This window comes from Anomaloglossus baeobatrachus, unplaced genomic scaffold, assembly GCF_048569485.1.
Source record: "Anomaloglossus baeobatrachus isolate aAnoBae1 unplaced genomic scaffold, aAnoBae1.hap1 Scaffold_645, whole genome shotgun sequence".
Classification (NCBI taxonomy): domain Eukaryota; kingdom Metazoa; phylum Chordata; class Amphibia; order Anura; family Aromobatidae; genus Anomaloglossus; species Anomaloglossus baeobatrachus.
The window spans coordinates 91,902-116,702 of record NW_027445014.1 but is presented as its reverse complement, the minus strand read 5'-3'; the positions used below and the strand labels follow the sequence as shown (position 1 = coordinate 116,702).

The 24,801-nt window shown below is 46.7% G+C and overlaps 19 non-coding genes across 19 annotated transcripts; all 19 read right to left on the bottom strand.

The window, feature by feature from the left end:
* Positions 1–586: 586 nt before the first annotated feature.
* Positions 587–777, bottom strand: LOC142286103 (U2 spliceosomal RNA). The gene has a single exon (XR_012747321.1). It is a non-coding gene; the product is annotated as a U2 spliceosomal RNA (small nuclear RNA).
* Positions 778–1,894: 1,117 nt separating this feature from the next.
* On the bottom strand, positions 1,895–2,085 carry LOC142286102 (U2 spliceosomal RNA). Its single transcript, XR_012747320.1, has one exon. It is a non-coding gene; the product is annotated as a U2 spliceosomal RNA (small nuclear RNA).
* A 1,117-nt stretch (positions 2,086–3,202) lies between these two features.
* On the bottom strand, positions 3,203–3,393 carry LOC142286101 (U2 spliceosomal RNA). Its single transcript, XR_012747319.1, has one exon. It is a non-coding gene; the product is annotated as a U2 spliceosomal RNA (small nuclear RNA).
* Positions 3,394–4,510: 1,117 nt separating this feature from the next.
* Positions 4,511–4,701, bottom strand: LOC142286100 (U2 spliceosomal RNA). The gene has a single exon (XR_012747318.1). It is a non-coding gene; the product is annotated as a U2 spliceosomal RNA (small nuclear RNA).
* A 1,117-nt stretch (positions 4,702–5,818) lies between these two features.
* LOC142286099 (U2 spliceosomal RNA) lies at positions 5,819–6,009 on the bottom strand. The gene has a single exon (XR_012747317.1). It is a non-coding gene; the product is annotated as a U2 spliceosomal RNA (small nuclear RNA).
* A 1,117-nt stretch (positions 6,010–7,126) lies between these two features.
* On the bottom strand, positions 7,127–7,317 carry LOC142286098 (U2 spliceosomal RNA). Its single transcript, XR_012747316.1, has one exon. It is a non-coding gene; the product is annotated as a U2 spliceosomal RNA (small nuclear RNA).
* A 1,117-nt stretch (positions 7,318–8,434) lies between these two features.
* On the bottom strand, positions 8,435–8,625 carry LOC142286097 (U2 spliceosomal RNA). Its single transcript, XR_012747315.1, has one exon. It is a non-coding gene; the product is annotated as a U2 spliceosomal RNA (small nuclear RNA).
* A 1,117-nt stretch (positions 8,626–9,742) lies between these two features.
* LOC142286095 (U2 spliceosomal RNA) lies at positions 9,743–9,933 on the bottom strand. The gene has a single exon (XR_012747313.1). It is a non-coding gene; the product is annotated as a U2 spliceosomal RNA (small nuclear RNA).
* A 1,117-nt stretch (positions 9,934–11,050) lies between these two features.
* Positions 11,051–11,241, bottom strand: LOC142286094 (U2 spliceosomal RNA). Its single transcript, XR_012747312.1, has one exon. It is a non-coding gene; the product is annotated as a U2 spliceosomal RNA (small nuclear RNA).
* Positions 11,242–12,358: 1,117 nt separating this feature from the next.
* On the bottom strand, positions 12,359–12,549 carry LOC142286092 (U2 spliceosomal RNA). The gene has a single exon (XR_012747311.1). It is a non-coding gene; the product is annotated as a U2 spliceosomal RNA (small nuclear RNA).
* A 1,117-nt stretch (positions 12,550–13,666) lies between these two features.
* Positions 13,667–13,857, bottom strand: LOC142286091 (U2 spliceosomal RNA). Its single transcript, XR_012747310.1, has one exon. It is a non-coding gene; the product is annotated as a U2 spliceosomal RNA (small nuclear RNA).
* Positions 13,858–14,974: 1,117 nt separating this feature from the next.
* LOC142286090 (U2 spliceosomal RNA) lies at positions 14,975–15,165 on the bottom strand. Its single transcript, XR_012747309.1, has one exon. It is a non-coding gene; the product is annotated as a U2 spliceosomal RNA (small nuclear RNA).
* Positions 15,166–16,282: 1,117 nt separating this feature from the next.
* On the bottom strand, positions 16,283–16,473 carry LOC142286089 (U2 spliceosomal RNA). Its single transcript, XR_012747308.1, has one exon. It is a non-coding gene; the product is annotated as a U2 spliceosomal RNA (small nuclear RNA).
* Positions 16,474–17,590: 1,117 nt separating this feature from the next.
* Positions 17,591–17,781, bottom strand: LOC142286088 (U2 spliceosomal RNA). Its single transcript, XR_012747307.1, has one exon. It is a non-coding gene; the product is annotated as a U2 spliceosomal RNA (small nuclear RNA).
* A 1,117-nt stretch (positions 17,782–18,898) lies between these two features.
* LOC142286087 (U2 spliceosomal RNA) lies at positions 18,899–19,089 on the bottom strand. Its single transcript, XR_012747306.1, has one exon. It is a non-coding gene; the product is annotated as a U2 spliceosomal RNA (small nuclear RNA).
* Positions 19,090–20,206: 1,117 nt separating this feature from the next.
* Positions 20,207–20,397, bottom strand: LOC142286086 (U2 spliceosomal RNA). The gene has a single exon (XR_012747305.1). It is a non-coding gene; the product is annotated as a U2 spliceosomal RNA (small nuclear RNA).
* A 1,117-nt stretch (positions 20,398–21,514) lies between these two features.
* On the bottom strand, positions 21,515–21,705 carry LOC142286085 (U2 spliceosomal RNA). Its single transcript, XR_012747304.1, has one exon. It is a non-coding gene; the product is annotated as a U2 spliceosomal RNA (small nuclear RNA).
* A 1,117-nt stretch (positions 21,706–22,822) lies between these two features.
* On the bottom strand, positions 22,823–23,013 carry LOC142286083 (U2 spliceosomal RNA). The gene has a single exon (XR_012747302.1). It is a non-coding gene; the product is annotated as a U2 spliceosomal RNA (small nuclear RNA).
* Positions 23,014–24,130: 1,117 nt separating this feature from the next.
* On the bottom strand, positions 24,131–24,321 carry LOC142286123 (U2 spliceosomal RNA). The gene has a single exon (XR_012747340.1). It is a non-coding gene; the product is annotated as a U2 spliceosomal RNA (small nuclear RNA).
* Positions 24,322–24,801: the final 480 nt, after the last annotated feature.

Sequence of the window (24,801 nt, the reverse complement as noted above, 5' to 3'; positions counted from 1 at the left end):
AGGCAGCAGCGCTATTGTGATGTCATCGGGGGGCATTGTGACAAGCCGCCAGTGTTCCGTCTCTTCATGTTGTGCACTGTTCAAACCGAAAATACATCAACAGGCAGGCTACAGAAAAGCTTACTAACAAAGGTTAGAGAGGGGCTTTCTCAGAGGGCTTTTTACAGTTTGTCTATTCCCAATTAGCCGGTTTAGTATACTTAATGAAAGTACTAATTCTTTCATAGGCCGCCCATTCTTAGTATTTGACGTTCAGGTAACAACAGGTAACTTTATTTGGAGTGGAAGCAGAGAGATAACACCAGATGCCAATTGTAGATCCTCTCACACCTGTGGTCACTGCAGCATCTGACTCCACTTTGTCCAAAAGGGATCTATTCCATTCAATTACACATGATCTAGATTAGACTGACAACAAGATACTGCACGGGACATAGCAGAGTTGGTGAAGTTGAGTGGTGATGAGTTTGCTATTTGGATGAATAAAGCAAGTAAAAAGTGTGTTAGATAAAAATTCATTTCAATTCGCTAATCGGGCTAATATGAATCAGGTGAATCGAGTTCTGCTTTTGGAAACTGGGTTAAGAAGGGGTGCACCGTTCCTGGAGGTACTGCAATACCAGGTCAATGCGTGGAGTGGACAGAGCAAGCTCTTTTTCCATCTCCCTGTTCTAAAAATCCATTTAATATATGGTCCCCAGATAGGGGACGTATCAGATATTAAACTGATAAGAACAGATACTACACTTGATCTTAGCCAAAAGGCCGAGAAGCGATAACCAGAATTGGTTTGGGCCTCGAGTGGCACCCTGGCCTATGCCGGACACATCTTAGGGAGAGAGAGCGAGAGGGAGACAAACCCACGCCTACACAAGACATTTTGTCACCCAAGCCAACCCTTGAAAAGGCTGCTTTGCAGAGCAAAAACAAGAAGAATGGTGCGTTTTGCAGCCGCCGCCCACTGCAATGAATCTGAATAACTCCTCCTTTAGGGCGCAAGCAACTCCCCTCCCCCTTGCAGTCTTTCCAATTCACGATACAAAAAGACGGACAGGACAGGTTGCCTGACTTTCCGTCACTGCCACCCTTTGCCATCCTTACCCGTAGAAAGCCCTTTCATCATCCCCAAACCCTAATCTTTTCCCTTTCCTTCCCAGCCCCCAAACCCTGCCCTCTGTACCTTTCTCACCACCCGCTTCCCTTCTCCTGTCATCCCCCTACCACCCGGGAAAAAAAGAGATTGCCCCCTCCTTCCACTAGCCCACCCTCCCACCCAAAGAACAACTTCTTCTGCGCAGCTTGTTTTCTAGGCAGCAGCGCTATTGTGATGTCATCGGGGGGCATTGTGACAAGCCGCCAGTGTTCCGTCTCTTCATGTTGTGCACTGTTCAAACCGAAAATACATCAACAGGCAGGCTACAGAAAAGCTTACTAACAAAGGTTAGAGAGGGGCTTTCTCAGAGGGCTTTTTACAGTTTGTCTATTCCCAATTAGCCGGTTTAGTATACTTAATGAAAGTACTAATTCTTTCATAGGCCGCCCATTCTTAGTATTTGACGTTCAGGTAACAACAGGTAACTTTATTTGGAGTGGAAGCAGAGAGATAACACCAGATGCCAATTGTAGATCCTCTCACACCTGTGGTCACTGCAGCATCTGACTCCACTTTGTCCAAAAGGGATCTATTCCATTCAATTACACATGATCTAGATTAGACTGACAACAAGATACTGCACGGGACATAGCAGAGTTGGTGAAGTTGAGTGGTGATGAGTTTGCTATTTGGATGAATAAAGCAAGTAAAAAGTGTGTTAGATAAAAATTCATTTCAATTCGCTAATCGGGCTAATATGAATCAGGTGAATCGAGTTCTGCTTTTGGAAACTGGGTTAAGAAGGGGTGCACCGTTCCTGGAGGTACTGCAATACCAGGTCAATGCGTGGAGTGGACAGAGCAAGCTCTTTTTCCATCTCCCTGTTCTAAAAATCCATTTAATATATGGTCCCCAGATAGGGGACGTATCAGATATTAAACTGATAAGAACAGATACTACACTTGATCTTAGCCAAAAGGCCGAGAAGCGATAACCAGAATTGGTTTGGGCCTCGAGTGGCACCCTGGCCTATGCCGGACACATCTTAGGGAGAGAGAGCGAGAGGGAGACAAACCCACGCCTACACAAGACATTTTGTCACCCAAGCCAACCCTTGAAAAGGCTGCTTTGCAGAGCAAAAACAAGAAGAATGGTGCGTTTTGCAGCCGCCGCCCACTGCAATGAATCTGAATAACTCCTCCTTTAGGGCGCAAGCAACTCCCCTCCCCCTTGCAGTCTTTCCAATTCACGATACAAAAAGACGGACAGGACAGGTTGCCTGACTTTCCGTCACTGCCACCCTTTGCCATCCTTACCCGTAGAAAGCCCTTTCATCATCCCCAAACCCTAATCTTTTCCCTTTCCTTCCCAGCCCCCAAACCCTGCCCTCTGTACCTTTCTCACCACCCGCTTCCCTTCTCCTGTCATCCCCCTACCACCCGGGAAAAAAAGAGATTGCCCCCTCCTTCCACTAGCCCACCCTCCCACCCAAAGAACAACTTCTTCTGCGCAGCTTGTTTTCTAGGCAGCAGCGCTATTGTGATGTCATCGGGGGGCATTGTGACAAGCCGCCAGTGTTCCGTCTCTTCATGTTGTGCACTGTTCAAACCGAAAATACATCAACAGGCAGGCTACAGAAAAGCTTACTAACAAAGGTTAGAGAGGGGCTTTCTCAGAGGGCTTTTTACAGTTTGTCTATTCCCAATTAGCCGGTTTAGTATACTTAATGAAAGTACTAATTCTTTCATAGGCCGCCCATTCTTAGTATTTGACGTTCAGGTAACAACAGGTAACTTTATTTGGAGTGGAAGCAGAGAGATAACACCAGATGCCAATTGTAGATCCTCTCACACCTGTGGTCACTGCAGCATCTGACTCCACTTTGTCCAAAAGGGATCTATTCCATTCAATTACACATGATCTAGATTAGACTGACAACAAGATACTGCACGGGACATAGCAGAGTTGGTGAAGTTGAGTGGTGATGAGTTTGCTATTTGGATGAATAAAGCAAGTAAAAAGTGTGTTAGATAAAAATTCATTTCAATTCGCTAATCGGGCTAATATGAATCAGGTGAATCGAGTTCTGCTTTTGGAAACTGGGTTAAGAAGGGGTGCACCGTTCCTGGAGGTACTGCAATACCAGGTCAATGCGTGGAGTGGACAGAGCAAGCTCTTTTTCCATCTCCCTGTTCTAAAAATCCATTTAATATATGGTCCCCAGATAGGGGACGTATCAGATATTAAACTGATAAGAACAGATACTACACTTGATCTTAGCCAAAAGGCCGAGAAGCGATAACCAGAATTGGTTTGGGCCTCGAGTGGCACCCTGGCCTATGCCGGACACATCTTAGGGAGAGAGAGCGAGAGGGAGACAAACCCACGCCTACACAAGACATTTTGTCACCCAAGCCAACCCTTGAAAAGGCTGCTTTGCAGAGCAAAAACAAGAAGAATGGTGCGTTTTGCAGCCGCCGCCCACTGCAATGAATCTGAATAACTCCTCCTTTAGGGCGCAAGCAACTCCCCTCCCCCTTGCAGTCTTTCCAATTCACGATACAAAAAGACGGACAGGACAGGTTGCCTGACTTTCCGTCACTGCCACCCTTTGCCATCCTTACCCGTAGAAAGCCCTTTCATCATCCCCAAACCCTAATCTTTTCCCTTTCCTTCCCAGCCCCCAAACCCTGCCCTCTGTACCTTTCTCACCACCCGCTTCCCTTCTCCTGTCATCCCCCTACCACCCGGGAAAAAAAGAGATTGCCCCCTCCTTCCACTAGCCCACCCTCCCACCCAAAGAACAACTTCTTCTGCGCAGCTTGTTTTCTAGGCAGCAGCGCTATTGTGATGTCATCGGGGGGCATTGTGACAAGCCGCCAGTGTTCCGTCTCTTCATGTTGTGCACTGTTCAAACCGAAAATACATCAACAGGCAGGCTACAGAAAAGCTTACTAACAAAGGTTAGAGAGGGGCTTTCTCAGAGGGCTTTTTACAGTTTGTCTATTCCCAATTAGCCGGTTTAGTATACTTAATGAAAGTACTAATTCTTTCATAGGCCGCCCATTCTTAGTATTTGACGTTCAGGTAACAACAGGTAACTTTATTTGGAGTGGAAGCAGAGAGATAACACCAGATGCCAATTGTAGATCCTCTCACACCTGTGGTCACTGCAGCATCTGACTCCACTTTGTCCAAAAGGGATCTATTCCATTCAATTACACATGATCTAGATTAGACTGACAACAAGATACTGCACGGGACATAGCAGAGTTGGTGAAGTTGAGTGGTGATGAGTTTGCTATTTGGATGAATAAAGCAAGTAAAAAGTGTGTTAGATAAAAATTCATTTCAATTCGCTAATCGGGCTAATATGAATCAGGTGAATCGAGTTCTGCTTTTGGAAACTGGGTTAAGAAGGGGTGCACCGTTCCTGGAGGTACTGCAATACCAGGTCAATGCGTGGAGTGGACAGAGCAAGCTCTTTTTCCATCTCCCTGTTCTAAAAATCCATTTAATATATGGTCCCCAGATAGGGGACGTATCAGATATTAAACTGATAAGAACAGATACTACACTTGATCTTAGCCAAAAGGCCGAGAAGCGATAACCAGAATTGGTTTGGGCCTCGAGTGGCACCCTGGCCTATGCCGGACACATCTTAGGGAGAGAGAGCGAGAGGGAGACAAACCCACGCCTACACAAGACATTTTGTCACCCAAGCCAACCCTTGAAAAGGCTGCTTTGCAGAGCAAAAACAAGAAGAATGGTGCGTTTTGCAGCCGCCGCCCACTGCAATGAATCTGAATAACTCCTCCTTTAGGGCGCAAGCAACTCCCCTCCCCCTTGCAGTCTTTCCAATTCACGATACAAAAAGACGGACAGGACAGGTTGCCTGACTTTCCGTCACTGCCACCCTTTGCCATCCTTACCCGTAGAAAGCCCTTTCATCATCCCCAAACCCTAATCTTTTCCCTTTCCTTCCCAGCCCCCAAACCCTGCCCTCTGTACCTTTCTCACCACCCGCTTCCCTTCTCCTGTCATCCCCCTACCACCCGGGAAAAAAAGAGATTGCCCCCTCCTTCCACTAGCCCACCCTCCCACCCAAAGAACAACTTCTTCTGCGCAGCTTGTTTTCTAGGCAGCAGCGCTATTGTGATGTCATCGGGGGGCATTGTGACAAGCCGCCAGTGTTCCGTCTCTTCATGTTGTGCACTGTTCAAACCGAAAATACATCAACAGGCAGGCTACAGAAAAGCTTACTAACAAAGGTTAGAGAGGGGCTTTCTCAGAGGGCTTTTTACAGTTTGTCTATTCCCAATTAGCCGGTTTAGTATACTTAATGAAAGTACTAATTCTTTCATAGGCCGCCCATTCTTAGTATTTGACGTTCAGGTAACAACAGGTAACTTTATTTGGAGTGGAAGCAGAGAGATAACACCAGATGCCAATTGTAGATCCTCTCACACCTGTGGTCACTGCAGCATCTGACTCCACTTTGTCCAAAAGGGATCTATTCCATTCAATTACACATGATCTAGATTAGACTGACAACAAGATACTGCACGGGACATAGCAGAGTTGGTGAAGTTGAGTGGTGATGAGTTTGCTATTTGGATGAATAAAGCAAGTAAAAAGTGTGTTAGATAAAAATTCATTTCAATTCGCTAATCGGGCTAATATGAATCAGGTGAATCGAGTTCTGCTTTTGGAAACTGGGTTAAGAAGGGGTGCACCGTTCCTGGAGGTACTGCAATACCAGGTCAATGCGTGGAGTGGACAGAGCAAGCTCTTTTTCCATCTCCCTGTTCTAAAAATCCATTTAATATATGGTCCCCAGATAGGGGACGTATCAGATATTAAACTGATAAGAACAGATACTACACTTGATCTTAGCCAAAAGGCCGAGAAGCGATAACCAGAATTGGTTTGGGCCTCGAGTGGCACCCTGGCCTATGCCGGACACATCTTAGGGAGAGAGAGCGAGAGGGAGACAAACCCACGCCTACACAAGACATTTTGTCACCCAAGCCAACCCTTGAAAAGGCTGCTTTGCAGAGCAAAAACAAGAAGAATCGTGCGTTTTGCAGCCGCCGCCCACTGCAATGAATCTGAATAACTCCTCCTTTAGGGCGCAAGCAACTCCCCTCCCCCTTGCAGTCTTTCCAATTCACGATACAAAAAGACGGACAGGACAGGTTGCCTGACTTTCCGTCACTGCCACCCTTTGCCATCCTTACCCGTAGAAAGCCCTTTCATCATCCCCAAACCCTAATCTTTTCCCTTTCCTTCCCAGCCCCCAAACCCTGCCCTCTGTACCTTTCTCACCACCCGCTTCCCTTCTCCTGTCATCCCCCTACCACCCGGGAAAAAAAGAGATTGCCCCCTCCTTCCACTAGCCCACCCTCCCACCCAAAGAACAACTTCTTCTGCGCAGCTTGTTTTCTAGGCAGCAGCGCTATTGTGATGTCATCGGGGGGCATTGTGACAAGCCGCCAGTGTTCCGTCTCTTCATGTTGTGCACTGTTCAAACCGAAAATACATCAACAGGCAGGCTACAGAAAAGCTTACTAACAAAGGTTAGAGAGGGGCTTTCTCAGAGGGCTTTTTACAGTTTGTCTATTCCCAATTAGCCGGTTTAGTATACTTAATGAAAGTACTAATTCTTTCATAGGCCGCCCATTCTTAGTATTTGACGTTCAGGTAACAACAGGTAACTTTATTTGGAGTGGAAGCAGAGAGATAACACCAGATGCCAATTGTAGATCCTCTCACACCTGTGGTCACTGCAGCATCTGACTCCACTTTGTCCAAAAGGGATCTATTCCATTCAATTACACATGATCTAGATTAGACTGACAACAAGATACTGCACGGGACATAGCAGAGTTGGTGAAGTTGAGTGGTGATGAGTTTGCTATTTGGATGAATAAAGCAAGTAAAAAGTGTGTTAGATAAAAATTCATTTCAATTCGCTAATCGGGCTAATATGAATCAGGTGAATCGAGTTCTGCTTTTGGAAACTGGGTTAAGAAGGGGTGCACCGTTCCTGGAGGTACTGCAATACCAGGTCAATGCGTGGAGTGGACAGAGCAAGCTCTTTTTCCATCTCCCTGTTCTAAAAATCCATTTAATATATGGTCCCCAGATAGGGGACGTATCAGATATTAAACTGATAAGAACAGATACTACACTTGATCTTAGCCAAAAGGCCGAGAAGCGATAACCAGAATTGGTTTGGGCCTCGAGTGGCACCCTGGCCTATGCCGGACACATCTTAGGGAGAGAGAGCGAGAGGGAGACAAACCCACGCCTACACAAGACATTTTGTCACCCAAGCCAACCCTTGAAAAGGCTGCTTTGCAGAGCAAAAACAAGAAGAATGGTGCGTTTTGCAGCCGCCGCCCACTGCAATGAATCTGAATAACTCCTCCTTTAGGGCGCAAGCAACTCCCCTCCCCCTTGCAGTCTTTCCAATTCACGATACAAAAAGACGGACAGGACAGGTTGCCTGACTTTCCGTCACTGCCACCCTTTGCCATCCTTACCCGTAGAAAGCCCTTTCATCATCCCCAAACCCTAATCTTTTCCCTTTCCTTCCCAGCCCCCAAACCCTGCCCTCTGTACCTTTCTCACCACCCGCTTCCCTTCTCCTGTCATCCCCCTACCACCCGGGAAAAAAAGAGATTGCCCCCTCCTTCCACTAGCCCACCCTCCCACCCAAAGAACAACTTCTTCTGCGCAGCTTGTTTTCTAGGCAGCAGCGCTATTGTGATGTCATCGGGGGGCATTGTGACAAGCCGCCAGTGTTCCGTCTCTTCATGTTGTGCACTGTTCAAACCGAAAATACATCAACAGGCAGGCTACAGAAAAGCTTACTAACAAAGGTTAGAGAGGGGCTTTCTCAGAGGGCTTTTTACAGTTTGTCTATTCCCAATTAGCCGGTTTAGTATACTTAATGAAAGTACTAATTCTTTCATAGGCCGCCCATTCTTAGTATTTGACGTTCAGGTAACAACAGGTAACTTTATTTGGAGTGGAAGCAGAGAGATAACACCAGATGCCAATTGTAGATCCTCTCACACCTGTGGTCACTGCAGCATCTGACTCCACTTTGTCCAAAAGGGATCTATTCCATTCAATTACACATGATCTAGATTAGACTGACAACAAGATACTGCACGGGACATAGCAGAGTTGGTGAAGTTGAGTGGTGATGAGTTTGCTATTTGGATGAATAAAGCAAGTAAAAAGTGTGTTAGATAAAAATTCATTTCAATTCGCTAATCGGGCTAATATGAATCAGGTGAATCGAGTTCTGCTTTTGGAAACTGGGTTAAGAAGGGGTGCACCGTTCCTGGAGGTACTGCAATACCAGGTCAATGCGTGGAGTGGACAGAGCAAGCTCTTTTTCCATCTCCCTGTTCTAAAAATCCATTTAATATATGGTCCCCAGATAGGGGACGTATCAGATATTAAACTGATAAGAACAGATACTACACTTGATCTTAGCCAAAAGGCCGAGAAGCGATAACCAGAATTGGTTTGGGCCTCGAGTGGCACCCTGGCCTATGCCGGACACATCTTAGGGAGAGAGAGCGAGAGGGAGACAAACCCACGCCTACACAAGACATTTTGTCACCCAAGCCAACCCTTGAAAAGGCTGCTTTGCAGAGCAAAAACAAGAAGAATGGTGCGTTTTGCAGCCGCCGCCCACTGCAATGAATCTGAATAACTCCTCCTTTAGGGCGCAAGCAACTCCCCTCCCCCTTGCAGTCTTTCCAATTCACGATACAAAAAGACGGACAGGACAGGTTGCCTGACTTTCCGTCACTGCCACCCTTTGCCATCCTTACCCGTAGAAAGCCCTTTCATCATCCCCAAACCCTAATCTTTTCCCTTTCCTTCCCAGCCCCCAAACCCTGCCCTCTGTACCTTTCTCACCACCCGCTTCCCTTCTCCTGTCATCCCCCTACCACCCGGGAAAAAAAGAGATTGCCCCCTCCTTCCACTAGCCCACCCTCCCACCCAAAGAACAACTTCTTCTGCGCAGCTTGTTTTCTAGGCAGCAGCGCTATTGTGATGTCATCGGGGGGCATTGTGACAAGCCGCCAGTGTTCCGTCTCTTCATGTTGTGCACTGTTCAAACCGAAAATACATCAACAGGCAGGCTACAGAAAAGCTTACTAACAAAGGTTAGAGAGGGGCTTTCTCAGAGGGCTTTTTACAGTTTGTCTATTCCCAATTAGCCGGTTTAGTATACTTAATGAAAGTACTAATTCTTTCATAGGCCGCCCATTCTTAGTATTTGACGTTCAGGTAACAACAGGTAACTTTATTTGGAGTGGAAGCAGAGAGATAACACCAGATGCCAATTGTAGATCCTCTCACACCTGTGGTCACTGCAGCATCTGACTCCACTTTGTCCAAAAGGGATCTATTCCATTCAATTACACATGATCTAGATTAGACTGACAACAAGATACTGCACGGGACATAGCAGAGTTGGTGAAGTTGAGTGGTGATGAGTTTGCTATTTGGATGAATAAAGCAAGTAAAAAGTGTGTTAGATAAAAATTCATTTCAATTCGCTAATCGGGCTAATATGAATCAGGTGAATCGAGTTCTGCTTTTGGAAACTGGGTTAAGAAGGGGTGCACCGTTCCTGGAGGTACTGCAATACCAGGTCAATGCGTGGAGTGGACAGAGCAAGCTCTTTTTCCATCTCCCTGTTCTAAAAATCCATTTAATATATGGTCCCCAGATAGGGGACGTATCAGATATTAAACTGATAAGAACAGATACTACACTTGATCTTAGCCAAAAGGCCGAGAAGCGATAACCAGAATTGGTTTGGGCCTCGAGTGGCACCCTGGCCTATGCCGGACACATCTTAGGGAGAGAGAGCGAGAGGGAGACAAACCCACGCCTACACAAGACATTTTGTCACCCAAGCCAACCCTTGAAAAGGCTGCTTTGCAGAGCAAAAACAAGAAGAATGGTGCGTTTTGCAGCCGCCGCCCACTGCAATGAATCTGAATAACTCCTCCTTTAGGGCGCAAGCAACTCCCCTCCCCCTTGCAGTCTTTCCAATTCACGATACAAAAAGACGGACAGGACAGGTTGCCTGACTTTCCGTCACTGCCACCCTTTGCCATCCTTACCCGTAGAAAGCCCTTTCATCATCCCCAAACCCTAATCTTTTCCCTTTCCTTCCCAGCCCCCAAACCCTGCCCTCTGTACCTTTCTCACCACCCGCTTCCCTTCTCCTGTCATCCCCCTACCACCCGGGAAAAAAAGAGATTGCCCCCTCCTTCCACTAGCCCACCCTCCCACCCAAAGAACAACTTCTTCTGCGCAGCTTGTTTTCTAGGCAGCAGCGCTATTGTGATGTCATCGGGGGGCATTGTGACAAGCCGCCAGTGTTCCGTCTCTTCATGTTGTGCACTGTTCAAACCGAAAATACATCAACAGGCAGGCTACAGAAAAGCTTACTAACAAAGGTTAGAGAGGGGCTTTCTCAGAGGGCTTTTTACAGTTTGTCTATTCCCAATTAGCCGGTTTAGTATACTTAATGAAAGTACTAATTCTTTCATAGGCCGCCCATTCTTAGTATTTGACGTTCAGGTAACAACAGGTAACTTTATTTGGAGTGGAAGCAGAGAGATAACACCAGATGCCAATTGTAGATCCTCTCACACCTGTGGTCACTGCAGCATCTGACTCCACTTTGTCCAAAAGGGATCTATTCCATTCAATTACACATGATCTAGATTAGACTGACAACAAGATACTGCACGGGACATAGCAGAGTTGGTGAAGTTGAGTGGTGATGAGTTTGCTATTTGGATGAATAAAGCAAGTAAAAAGTGTGTTAGATAAAAATTCATTTCAATTCGCTAATCGGGCTAATATGAATCAGGTGAATCGAGTTCTGCTTTTGGAAACTGGGTTAAGAAGGGGTGCACCGTTCCTGGAGGTACTGCAATACCAGGTCAATGCGTGGAGTGGACAGAGCAAGCTCTTTTTCCATCTCCCTGTTCTAAAAATCCATTTAATATATGGTCCCCAGATAGGGGACGTATCAGATATTAAACTGATAAGAACAGATACTACACTTGATCTTAGCCAAAAGGCCGAGAAGCGATAACCAGAATTGGTTTGGGCCTCGAGTGGCACCCTGGCCTATGCCGGACACATCTTAGGGAGAGAGAGCGAGAGGGAGACAAACCCACGCCTACACAAGACATTTTGTCACCCAAGCCAACCCTTGAAAAGGCTGCTTTGCAGAGCAAAAACAAGAAGAATGGTGCGTTTTGCAGCCGCCGCCCACTGCAATGAATCTGAATAACTCCTCCTTTAGGGCGCAAGCAACTCCCCTCCCCCTTGCAGTCTTTCCAATTCACGATACAAAAAGACGGACAGGACAGGTTGCCTGACTTTCCGTCACTGCCACCCTTTGCCATCCTTACCCGTAGAAAGCCCTTTCATCATCCCCAAACCCTAATCTTTTCCCTTTCCTTCCCAGCCCCCAAACCCTGCCCTCTGTACCTTTCTCACCACCCGCTTCCCTTCTCCTGTCATCCCCCTACCACCCGGGAAAAAAAGAGATTGCCCCCTCCTTCCACTAGCCCACCCTCCCACCCAAAGAACAACTTCTTCTGCGCAGCTTGTTTTCTAGGCAGCAGCGCTATTGTGATGTCATCGGGGGGCATTGTGACAAGCCGCCAGTGTTCCGTCTCTTCATGTTGTGCACTGTTCAAACCGAAAATACATCAACAGGCAGGCTACAGAAAAGCTTACTAACAAAGGTTAGAGAGGGGCTTTCTCAGAGGGCTTTTTACAGTTTGTCTATTCCCAATTAGCCGGTTTAGTATACTTAATGAAAGTACTAATTCTTTCATAGGCCGCCCATTCTTAGTATTTGACGTTCAGGTAACAACAGGTAACTTTATTTGGAGTGGAAGCAGAGAGATAACACCAGATGCCAATTGTAGATCCTCTCACACCTGTGGTCACTGCAGCATCTGACTCCACTTTGTCCAAAAGGGATCTATTCCATTCAATTACACATGATCTAGATTAGACTGACAACAAGATACTGCACGGGACATAGCAGAGTTGGTGAAGTTGAGTGGTGATGAGTTTGCTATTTGGATGAATAAAGCAAGTAAAAAGTGTGTTAGATAAAAATTCATTTCAATTCGCTAATCGGGCTAATATGAATCAGGTGAATCGAGTTCTGCTTTTGGAAACTGGGTTAAGAAGGGGTGCACCGTTCCTGGAGGTACTGCAATACCAGGTCAATGCGTGGAGTGGACAGAGCAAGCTCTTTTTCCATCTCCCTGTTCTAAAAATCCATTTAATATATGGTCCCCAGATAGGGGACGTATCAGATATTAAACTGATAAGAACAGATACTACACTTGATCTTAGCCAAAAGGCCGAGAAGCGATAACCAGAATTGGTTTGGGCCTCGAGTGGCACCCTGGCCTATGCCGGACACATCTTAGGGAGAGAGAGCGAGAGGGAGACAAACCCACGCCTACACAAGACATTTTGTCACCCAAGCCAACCCTTGAAAAGGCTGCTTTGCAGAGCAAAAACAAGAAGAATGGTGCGTTTTGCAGCCGCCGCCCACTGCAATGAATCTGAATAACTCCTCCTTTAGGGCGCAAGCAACTCCCCTCCCCCTTGCAGTCTTTCCAATTCACGATACAAAAAGACGGACAGGACAGGTTGCCTGACTTTCCGTCACTGCCACCCTTTGCCATCCTTACCCGTAGAAAGCCCTTTCATCATCCCCAAACCCTAATCTTTTCCCTTTCCTTCCCAGCCCCCAAACCCTGCCCTCTGTACCTTTCTCACCACCCGCTTCCCTTCTCCTGTCATCCCCCTACCACCCGGGAAAAAAAGAGATTGCCCCCTCCTTCCACTAGCCCACCCTCCCACCCAAAGAACAACTTCTTCTGCGCAGCTTGTTTTCTAGGCAGCAGCGCTATTGTGATGTCATCGGGGGGCATTGTGACAAGCCGCCAGTGTTCCGTCTCTTCATGTTGTGCACTGTTCAAACCGAAAATACATCAACAGGCAGGCTACAGAAAAGCTTACTAACAAAGGTTAGAGAGGGGCTTTCTCAGAGGGCTTTTTACAGTTTGTCTATTCCCAATTAGCCGGTTTAGTATACTTAATGAAAGTACTAATTCTTTCATAGGCCGCCCATTCTTAGTATTTGACGTTCAGGTAACAACAGGTAACTTTATTTGGAGTGGAAGCAGAGAGATAACACCAGATGCCAATTGTAGATCCTCTCACACCTGTGGTCACTGCAGCATCTGACTCCACTTTGTCCAAAAGGGATCTATTCCATTCAATTACACATGATCTAGATTAGACTGACAACAAGATACTGCACGGGACATAGCAGAGTTGGTGAAGTTGAGTGGTGATGAGTTTGCTATTTGGATGAATAAAGCAAGTAAAAAGTGTGTTAGATAAAAATTCATTTCAATTCGCTAATCGGGCTAATATGAATCAGGTGAATCGAGTTCTGCTTTTGGAAACTGGGTTAAGAAGGGGTGCACCGTTCCTGGAGGTACTGCAATACCAGGTCAATGCGTGGAGTGGACAGAGCAAGCTCTTTTTCCATCTCCCTGTTCTAAAAATCCATTTAATATATGGTCCCCAGATAGGGGACGTATCAGATATTAAACTGATAAGAACAGATACTACACTTGATCTTAGCCAAAAGGCCGAGAAGCGATAACCAGAATTGGTTTGGGCCTCGAGTGGCACCCTGGCCTATGCCGGACACATCTTAGGGAGAGAGAGCGAGAGGGAGACAAACCCACGCCTACACAAGACATTTTGTCACCCAAGCCAACCCTTGAAAAGGCTGCTTTGCAGAGCAAAAACAAGAAGAATGGTGCGTTTTGCAGCCGCCGCCCACTGCAATGAATCTGAATAACTCCTCCTTTAGGGCGCAAGCAACTCCCCTCCCCCTTGCAGTCTTTCCAATTCACGATACAAAAAGACGGACAGGACAGGTTGCCTGACTTTCCGTCACTGCCACCCTTTGCCATCCTTACCCGTAGAAAGCCCTTTCATCATCCCCAAACCCTAATCTTTTCCCTTTCCTTCCCAGCCCCCAAACCCTGCCCTCTGTACCTTTCTCACCACCCGCTTCCCTTCTCCTGTCATCCCCCTACCACCCGGGAAAAAAAGAGATTGCCCCCTCCTTCCACTAGCCCACCCTCCCACCCAAAGAACAACTTCTTCTGCGCAGCTTGTTTTCTAGGCAGCAGCGCTATTGTGATGTCATCGGGGGGCATTGTGACAAGCCGCCAGTGTTCCGTCTCTTCATGTTGTGCACTGTTCAAACCGAAAATACATCAACAGGCAGGCTACAGAAAAGCTTACTAACAAAGGTTAGAGAGGGGCTTTCTCAGAGGGCTTTTTACAGTTTGTCTATTCCCAATTAGCCGGTTTAGTATACTTAATGAAAGTACTAATTCTTTCATAGGCCGCCCATTCTTAGTATTTGACGTTCAGGTAACAACAGGTAACTTTATTTGGAGTGGAAGCAGAGAGATAACACCAGATGCCAATTGTAGATCCTCTCACACCTGTGGTCACTGCAGCATCTGACTCCACTTTGTCCAAAAGGGATCTATTCCATTCAATTACACATGATCTAGATTAGACTGACAACAAGATACTGCACGGGACATAGCAGAGTTGGTGAAGTTGAGTGGTGATGAGTTTGCTATTTGGATGAATAAAGCAAGTAAAAAGTGTGTTAGATAAAAATTCATTTCAATTCGCTAATCGGGCTAATATGAATCAGGTGAATCGAGTTCTGCTTTTGGAAACTGGGTTAAGAAGGGGTGCACCGTTCCTGGAGGTACTGCAATACCAGGTCAATGCGTGGAGTGGACAGAGCAAGCTCTTTTTCCATCTCCCTGTTCTAAAAATCCATTTAATATATGGTCCCCAGATAGGGGACGTATCAGATATTAAACTGATAAGAACAGATACTACACTTGATCTTAGCCAAAAGGCCGAGAAGCGATAACCAGAATTGGTTTGGGCCTCGAGTGGCACCCTGGCCTATGCCGGACACATCTTAGGGAGAGAGAGCGAGAGGGAGACAAACCCACGCCTACACAAGACATTTTGTCACCCAAGCCAACCCTTGAAAAGGCTGCTTTGCAGAGCAAAAACAAGAAGAATGGTGCGTTTTGCAGCCGCCGCCCACTGCAATGAATCTGAATAACTCCTCCTTTAGGGCGCAAGCAACTCCCCTCCCCCTTGCAGTCTTTCCAATTCACGATACAAAAAGATGGACAGGACAGGTTGCCTGACTTTCCGTCACTGCCACCCTTTGCCATCCTTACCCGTAGAAAGCCCTTTCATCATCCCCAAACCCTAATCTTTTCCCTTTCCTTCCCAGCCCCCAAACCCTGCCCTCTGTACCTTTCTCACCACCCGCTTCCCTTCTCCTGTCATCCCCCTACCACCCGGGAAAAAAAGAGATTGCCCCCTCCTTCCACTAGCCCACCCTCCCACCCAAAGAACAACTTCTTCTGCGCAGCTTGTTTTCTAGGCAGCAGCGCTATTGTGATGTCATCGGGGGGCATTGTGACAAGCCGCCAGTGTTCCGTCTCTTCATGTTGTGCACTGTTCAAACCGAAAATACATCAACAGGCAGGCTACAGAAAAGCTTACTAACAAAGGTTAGAGAGGGGCTTTCTCAGAGGGCTTTTTACAGTTTGTCTATTCCCAATTAGCCGGTTTAGTATACTTAATGAAAGTACTAATTCTTTCATAGGCCGCCCATTCTTAGTATTTGACGTTCAGGTAACAACAGGTAACTTTATTTGGAGTGGAAGCAGAGAGATAACACCAGATGCCAATTGTAGATCCTCTCACACCTGTGGTCACTGCAGCATCTGACTCCACTTTGTCCAAAAGGGATCTATTCCATTCAATTACACATGATCTAGATTAGACTGACAACAAGATACTGCACGGGACATAGCAGAGTTGGTGAAGTTGAGTGGTGATGAGTTTGCTATTTGGATGAATAAAGCAAGTAAAAAGTGTGTTAGATAAAAATTCATTTCAATTCGCTAATCGGGCTAATATGAATCAGGTGAATCGAGTTCTGCTTTTGGAAACTGGGTTAAGAAGGGGTGCACCGTTCCTGGAGGTACTGCAATACCAGGTCAATGCGTGGAGTGGACAGAGCAAGCTCTTTTTCCATCTCCCTGTTCTAAAAATCCATTTAATATATGGTCCCCAGATAGGGGACGTATCAGATATTAAACTGATAAGAACAGATACTACACTTGATCTTAGCCAAAAGGCCGAGAAGCGATAACCAGAATTGGTTTGGGCCTCGAGTGGCACCCTGGCCTATGCCGGACACATCTTAGGGAGAGAGAGCGAGAGGGAGACAAACCCACGCCTACACAAGACATTTTGTCACCCAAGCCAACCCTTGAAAAGGCTGCTTTGCAGAGCAAAAACAAGAAGAATGGTGCGTTTTGCAGCCGCCGCCCACTGCAATGAATCTGAATAACTCCTCCTTTAGGGCGCAAGCAACTCCCCTCCCCCTTGCAGTCTTTCCAATTCACGATACAAAAAGACGGACAGGACAGGTTGCCTGACTTTCCGTCACTGCCACCCTTTGCCATCCTTACCCGTAGAAAGCCCTTTCATCATCCCCAAACCCTAATCTTTTCCCTTTCCTTCCCAGCCCCCAAACCCTGCCCTCTGTACCTTTCTCACCACCCGCTTCCCTTCTCCTGTCATCCCCCTACCACCCGGGAAAAAAAGAGATTGCCCCCTCCTTCCACTAGCCCACCCTCCCACCCAAAGAACAACTTCTTCTGCGCAGCTTGTTTTCTAGGCAGCAGCGCTATTGTGATGTCATCGGGGGGCATTGTGACAAGCCGCCAGTGTTCCGTCTCTTCATGTTGTGCACTGTTCAAACCGAAAATACATCAACAGGCAGGCTACAGAAAAGCTTACTAACAAAGGTTAGAGAGGGGCTTTCTCAGAGGGCTTTTTACAGTTTGTCTATTCCCAATTAGCCGGTTTAGTATACTTAATGAAAGTACTAATTCTTTCATAGGCCGCCCATTCTTAGTATTTGACGTTCAGGTAACAACAGGTAACTTTATTTGGAGTGGAAGCAGAGAGATAACACCAGATGCCAATTGTAGATCCTCTCACACCTGTGGTCACTGCAGCATCTGACTCCACTTTGTCCAAAAGGGATCTATTCCATTCAATTACACATGATCTAGATTAGACTGACAACAAGATACTGCACGGGACATAGCAGAGTTGGTGAAGTTGAGTGGTGATGAGTTTGCTATTTGGATGAATAAAGCAAGTAAAAAGTGTGTTAGATAAAAATTCATTTCAATTCGCTAATCGGGCTCATATGAATCAGGTGAATCGAGTTCTGCTTTTGGAAACTGGGTTAAGAAGGGGTGCACCGTTCCTGGAGGTACTGCAATACCAGGTCAATGCGTGGAGTGGACAGAGCAAGCTCTTTTTCCATCTCCCTGTTCTAAAAATCCATTTAATATATGGTCCCCAGATAGGGGACGTATCAGATATTAAACTGATAAGAACAGATACTACACTTGATCTTAGCCAAAAGGCCGAGAAGCGATAACCAGAATTGGTTTGGGCCTCGAGTGGCACCCTGGCCTATGCCGGACACATCTTAGGGAGAGAGAGCGAGAGGGAGACAAACCCACGCCTACACAAGACATTTTGTCACCCAAGCCAACCCTTGAAAAGGCTGCTTTGCAGAGCAAAAACAAGAAGAATGGTGCGTTTTGCAGCCGCCGCCCACTGCAATGAATCTGAATAACTCCTCCTTTAGGGCGCAAGCAACTCCCCTCCCCCTTGCAGTCTTTCCAATTCACGATACAAAAAGACGGACAGGACAGGTTGCCTGACTTTCCGTCACTGCCACCCTTTGCCATCCTTACCCGTAGAAAGCCCTTTCATCATCCCCAAACCCTAATCTTTTCCCTTTCCTTCCCAGCCCCCAAACCCTGCCCTCTGTACCTTTCTCACCACCCGCTTCCCTTCTCCTGTCATCCCCCTACCACCCGGGAAAAAAAGAGATTGCCCCCTCCTTCCACTAGCCCACCCTCCCACCCAAAGAACAACTTCTTCTGCGCAGCTTGTTTTCTAGGCAGCAGCGCTATTGTGATGTCATCGGGGGGCATTGTGACAAGCCGCCAGTGTTCCGTCTCTTCATGTTGTGCACTGTTCAAACCGAAAATACATCAACAGGCAGGCTACAGAAAAGCTTACTAACAAAGGTTAGAGAGGGGCTTTCTCAGAGGGCTTTTTACAGTTTGTCTATTCCCAATTAGCCGGTTTAGTATACTTAATGAAAGTACTAATTCTTTCATAGGCCGCCCATTCTTAGTATTTGACGTTCAGGTAACAACAGGTAACTTTATTTGGAGTGGAAGCAGAGAGATAACACCAGATGCCAATTGTAGATCCTCTCACACCTGTGGTCACTGCAGCATCTGACTCCACTTTGTCCAAAAGGGATCTATTCCATTCAATTACACATGATCTAGATTAGACTGACAACAAGATACTGCACGGGACATAGCAGAGTTGGTGAAGTTGAGTGGTGATGAGTTTGCTATTTGGATGAATAAAGCAAGTAAAAAGTGTGTTAGATAAAAATTCATTTCAATTCGCTAATCGGGCTAATATGAATCAGGTGAATCGAGTTCTGCTTTTGGAAACTGGGTTAAGAAGGGGTGCACCGTTCCTGGAGGTACTGCAATACCAGGTCAATGCGTGGAGTGGACAGAGCAAGCTCTTTTTCCATCTCCCTGTTCTAAAAATCCATTTAATATATGGTCCCCAGATAGGGGACGTATCAGATATTAAACTGATAAGAACAGATACTACACTTGATCTTAGCCAAAAGGCCGAGAAGCGATAACCAGAATTGGTTTGGGCCTCGAGTGGCACCCTGGCCTATGCCGGACACATCTTAGGGAGAGAGAGCGAGAGGGAGACAAACCCACGCCTACACAAGACATTTTGTCACCCAAGCCAACCCTTGAAAAGGCTGCTTTGCAGAGCAAAAACAAGAAGAATGGTGCGTTTTGCAGCCGCCGCCCACTGCAATGAATCTGAATAACTCCTCCTTTAGGGCGCAAGCAACTCCCCTCCCCCTTGCAGTCTTTCCAATTCACGATACAAAAAGACGGACAGGACAGGTTGCCTGACTTTCCGTCACTGCCACCCTTTGCCATCCTTACCCGTAGAAAGCCCTTTCATCATCCCCAAACCCTAATCTTTTCCCTTTCCTTCCCAGCCCCCAAACCCTGCCCTCTGTACCTTTCTCACCACCCGCTTCCCTTCTCCTGTCATCCCCCTACCACCCGGGAAAAAAAGAGATTGCCCCCTCCTTCCACTAGCCCACCCTCCCACCCAAAGAACAACTTCTTCTGCGCAGCTTGTTTTCTAGGCAGCAGCGCTATTGTGATGTCATCGGGGGGCATTGTGACAAGCCGCCAGTGTTCCGTCTCTTCATGTTGTGCACTGTTCAAACCGAAAATACATCAACAGGCAGGCTACAGAAAAGCTTACTAACAAAGGTTAGAGAGGGGCTTTCTCAGAGGGCTTTTTACAGTTTGTCTATTCCCAATTAGCCGGTTTAGTATACTTAATGAAAGTACTAATTCTTTCATAGGCCGCCCATTCTTAGTATTTGACGTTCAGGTAACAACAGGTAACTTTATTTGGAGTGGAAGCAGAGAGATAACACCAGATGCCAATTGTAGATCCTCTCACACCTGTGGTCACTGCAGCATCTGACTCCACTTTGTCCAAAAGGGATCTATTCCATTCAATTACACATGATCTAGATTAGACTGACAACAAGATACTGCACGGGACATAGCAGAGTTGGTGAAGTTGAGTGGTGATGAGTTTGCTATTTGGATGAATAAAGCAAGTAAAAAGTGTGTTAGATAAAAATTCATTTCAATTCGCTAATCGGGCTAATATGAATCAGGTGAATCGAGTTCTGCTTTTGGAAACTGGGTTAAGAAGGGGTGCACCGTTCCTGGAGGTACTGCAATACCAGGTCAATGCGTGGAGTGGACAGAGCAAGCTCTTTTTCCATCTCCCTGTTCTAAAAATCCATTTAATATATGGTCCCCAGATAGGGGACGTATCAGATATTAAACTGATAAGAACAGATACTACACTTGATCTTAGCCAAAAGGCCGAGAAGCGATAACCAGAATTGGTTTGGGCCTCGAGTGGCACCCTGGCCTATGCCGGACACATCTTAGGGAGAGAGAGCGAGAGGGAGACAAACCCACGCCTACACAAGACATTTTGTCACCCAAGCCAACCCTTGAAAAGGCTGCTTTGCAGAGCAAAAACAAGAAGAATGGTGCGTTTTGCAGCCGCCGCCCACTGCAATGAATCTGAATAACTCCTCCTTTAGGGCGCAAGCAACTCCCCTCCCCCTTGCAGTCTTTCCAATTCACGATACAAAAAGACGGACAGGACAGGTTGCCTGACTTTCCGTCACTGCCACCCTTTGCCATCCTTACCCGTAGAAAGCCCTTTCATCATCCCCAAACCCTAATCTTTTCCCTTTCCTTCCCAGCCCCCAAACCCTGCCCTCTGTACCTTTCTCACCACCCGCTTCCCTTCTCCTGTCATCCCCCTACCACCCGGGAAAAAAAGAGATTGCCCCCTCCTTCCACTAGCCCACCCTCCCACCCAAAGAACAACTTCTTCTGCGCAGCTTGTTTTCTAGGCAGCAGCGCTATTGTGATGTCATCGGGGGGCATTGTGACAAGCCGCCAGTGTTCCGTCTCTTCATGTTGTGCACTGTTCAAACCGAAAATACATCAACAGGCAGGCTACAGAAAAGCTTACTAACAAAGGTTAGAGAGGGGCTTTCTCAGAGGGCTTTTTACAGTTTGTCTATTCCCAATTAGCCGGTTTAGTATACTTAATGAAAGTACTAATTCTTTCATAGGCCGCCCATTCTTAGTATTTGACGTTCAGGTAACAACAGGTAACTTTATTTGGAGTGGAAGCAGAGAGATAACACCAGATGCCAATTGTAGATCCTCTCACACCTGTGGTCACTGCAGCATCTGACTCCACTTTGTCCAAAAGGGATCTATTCCATTCAATTACACATGATCTAGATTAGACTGACAACAAGATACTGCACGGGACATAGCAGAGTTGGTGAAGTTGAGTGGTGATGAGTTTGCTATTTGGATGAATAAAGCAAGTAAAAAGTGTGTTAGATAAAAATTCATTTCAATTCGCTAATCGGGCTAATATGAATCAGGTGAATCGAGTTCTGCTTTTGGAAACTGGGTTAAGAAGGGGTGCACCGTTCCTGGAGGTACTGCAATACCAGGTCAATGCGTGGAGTGGACAGAGCAAGCTCTTTTTCCATCTCCCTGTTCTAAAAATCCATTTAATATATGGTCCCCAGATAGGGGACGTATCAGATATTAAACTGATAAGAACAGATACTACACTTGATCTTAGCCAAAAGGCCGAGAAGCGATAACCAGAATTGGTTTGGGCCTCGAGTGGCACCCTGGCCTATGCCGGACACATCTTAGGGAGAGAGAGCGAGAGGGAGACAAACCCACGCCTACACAAGACATTTTGTCACCCAAGCCAACCCTTGAAAAGGCTGCTTTGCAGAGCAAAAACAAGAAGAATGGTGCGTTTTGCAGCCGCCGCCCACTGCAATGAATCTGAATAACTCCTCCTTTAGGGCGCAAGCAACTCCCCTCCCCCTTGCAGTCATTCCAATTCACGATACAAAAAGACGGACAGGACAGGTTGCCTGACTTTCCGTCACTGCCACCCTTTGCCATCCTTACCCGTAGAAAGCCCTTTCATCATCCCCAAACCCTAATCTTTTCCCTTTCCTTCCCAGCCCCCAAACCCTGCCCTCTGTACCTTTCTCACCACCCGCTTCCCTTCTCCTGTCATCCCCCTACCACCCGGGAAAAAAAGAGATTGCCCCCTCCTTCCACTAGCCCACCCTCCCACCCAAAGAACAACTTCTTCTGCGCAGCTTGTTTTCTAGGCAGCAGCGCTATTGTGATGTCATCGGGGGGCATTGTGACAAGCCGCCAGTGTTCCGTCTCTTCATGTTGTGCACTGTTCAAACCGAAAATACATCAACAGGCAGGCTACAGAAAAGCTTACTAACAAAGGTTAGAGAGGGGCTTTCTCAGAGGGCTTTTTACAGTTTGTCTATTCCCAATTAGCCGGTTTAGTATACTTAATGAAAGTACTAATTCTTTCATAGGCCGCCCATTCTTAGTATTTGACGTTCAGGTAACAACAGGTAACTTTATTTGGAGTGGAAGCAGAGAGATAACACCAGATGCCAATTGTAGATCCTCTCACACCTGTGGTCACTGCAGCATCTGACTCCACTTTGTCCAAAAGGGATCTATTCCATTCAATTACACATGATCTAGATTAGACTGACAACAAGATACTGCACGGGACATAGCAGAGTTGGTGAAGTTGAGTGGTGATGAGTTTGCTATTTGGATGAATAAAGCAAGTAAAAAGTGTGTTAGATAAAAATTCATTTCAATTCGCTAATCGGGCTAATATGAATCAGGTGAATCGAGTTCTGCTTTTGGAAACTGGGTTAAGAAGGGGTGCACCGTTCCTGGAGGTACTGCAATACCAGGTCAATGCGTGGAGTGGACAGAGCAAGCTCTTTTTCCATCTCCCTGTTCTAAAAATCCATTTAATATATGGTCCCCAGATAGGGGACGTATCAGATATTAAACTGATAAGAACAGATACTACACTTGATCTTAGCCAAAAGGCCGAGAAGCGATAACCAGAATTGGTTTGGGCCTCGAGTGGCACCCTGGCCTATGCCGGACACATCTTAGGGAGAGAGAGCGAGAGGGAGACAAACCCACGCCTACACAAGACATTTTGTCACCCAAGCCAACCCTTGAAAAGGCTGCTTTGCAGAGCAAAAACAAGAAGAATGGTGCGTTTTGCAGCCGCCGCCCACTGCAATGAATCTGAATAACTCCTCCTTTAGGGCGCAAGCAACTCCCCTCCCCCTTGCAGTCTTTCCAATTCACGATACAAAAAGACGGACAGGACAGGTTGCCTGACTTTCCGTCACTGCCACCCTTTGCCATCCTTACCCGTAGAAAGCCCTTTCATCATCCCCAAACCCTAATCTTTTCCCTTTCCTTCCCAGCCCCCAAACCCTGCCCTCTGTACCTTTCTCACCACCCGCTTCCCTTCTCCTGTCATCCCCCTACCACCCGGGAAAAAAAGAGATTGCCCCCTCCTTCCACTAGCCCACCCTCCCACCCAAAGAACAACTTCTTCTGCGCAGCTTGTTTTCTAGGCAGCAGCGCTATTGTGATGTCATCGGGGGGCATTGTGACAAGCCGCCAGTGTTCCGTCTCTTCATGTTGTGCACTGTTCAAACCGAAAATACATCAACAGGCAGGCTACAGAAAAGCTTACTAACAAAGGTTAGAGAGGGGCTTTCTCAGAGGGCTTTTTACAGTTTGTCTATTCCCAATTAGCCGGTTTAGTATACTTAATGAAAGTACTAATTCTTTCATAGGCCGCCCATTCTTAGTATTTGACGTTCAGGTAACAACAGGTAACTTTATTTGGAGTGGAAGCAGAGAGATAACACCAGATGCCAATTGTAGATCCTCTCACACCTGTGGTCACTGCAGCATCTGACTCCACTTTGTCCAAAAGGGATCTATTCCATTCAATTACACATGATCTAGATTAGACTGACAACAAGATACTGCACGGGACATAGCAGAGTTGGTGAAGTTGAGTGGTGATGAGTTTGCTATTTGGATGAATAAAGCAAGTAAAAAGTGTGTTAGATAAAAATTCATTTCAATTCGCTAATCGGGCTAATATGAATCAGGTGAATCGAGTTCTGCTTTTGGAAACTGGGTTAAGAAGGGGTGCACCGTTCCTGGAGGTACTGCAATACCAGGTCAATGCGTGGAGTGGACAGAGCAAGCTCTTTTTCCATCTCCCTGTTCTAAAAATCCATTTAATATATGGTCCCCAGATAGGGGACGTATCAGATATTAAACTGATAAGAACAGATACTACACTTGATCTTAGCCAAAAGGCAGAGAAGCGATAACCAGAATTGGTTTGGGCCTCGAGTGGCACCCTGGCCTATGCCGGACACATCTTAGGGAGAGAGAGCGAGAGGGAGACAAACCCACGCCTACACAAGACATTTTGTCACCCAAGCCAACCCTTGAAAAGGCTGCTTTGCAGAGCAAAAACAAGAAGAATGGTGCGTTTTGCAGCCGCCGCCCACTGCAATGAATCTGAATAACTCCTCCTTTAGGGCGCAAGCAACTCCCCTCCCCCTTGCAGTCTTTCCAATTCACGATACAAAAAGACGGACAGGACAGGTTGCCTGACTTTCCGTCACTGCCACCCTTTGCCATCCTTACCCGTAGAAAGCCCTTTCATCATCCCCAAACCCTAATCTTTTCCCTTTCCTTCCCAGCCCCCAAACCCTGCCCTCTGTACCTTTCTCACCACCCGCTTCCCTTCTCCTGTCATCCCCCTACCACCCGGGAAAAAAAGAGATTGCCCCCTCCTTCCAC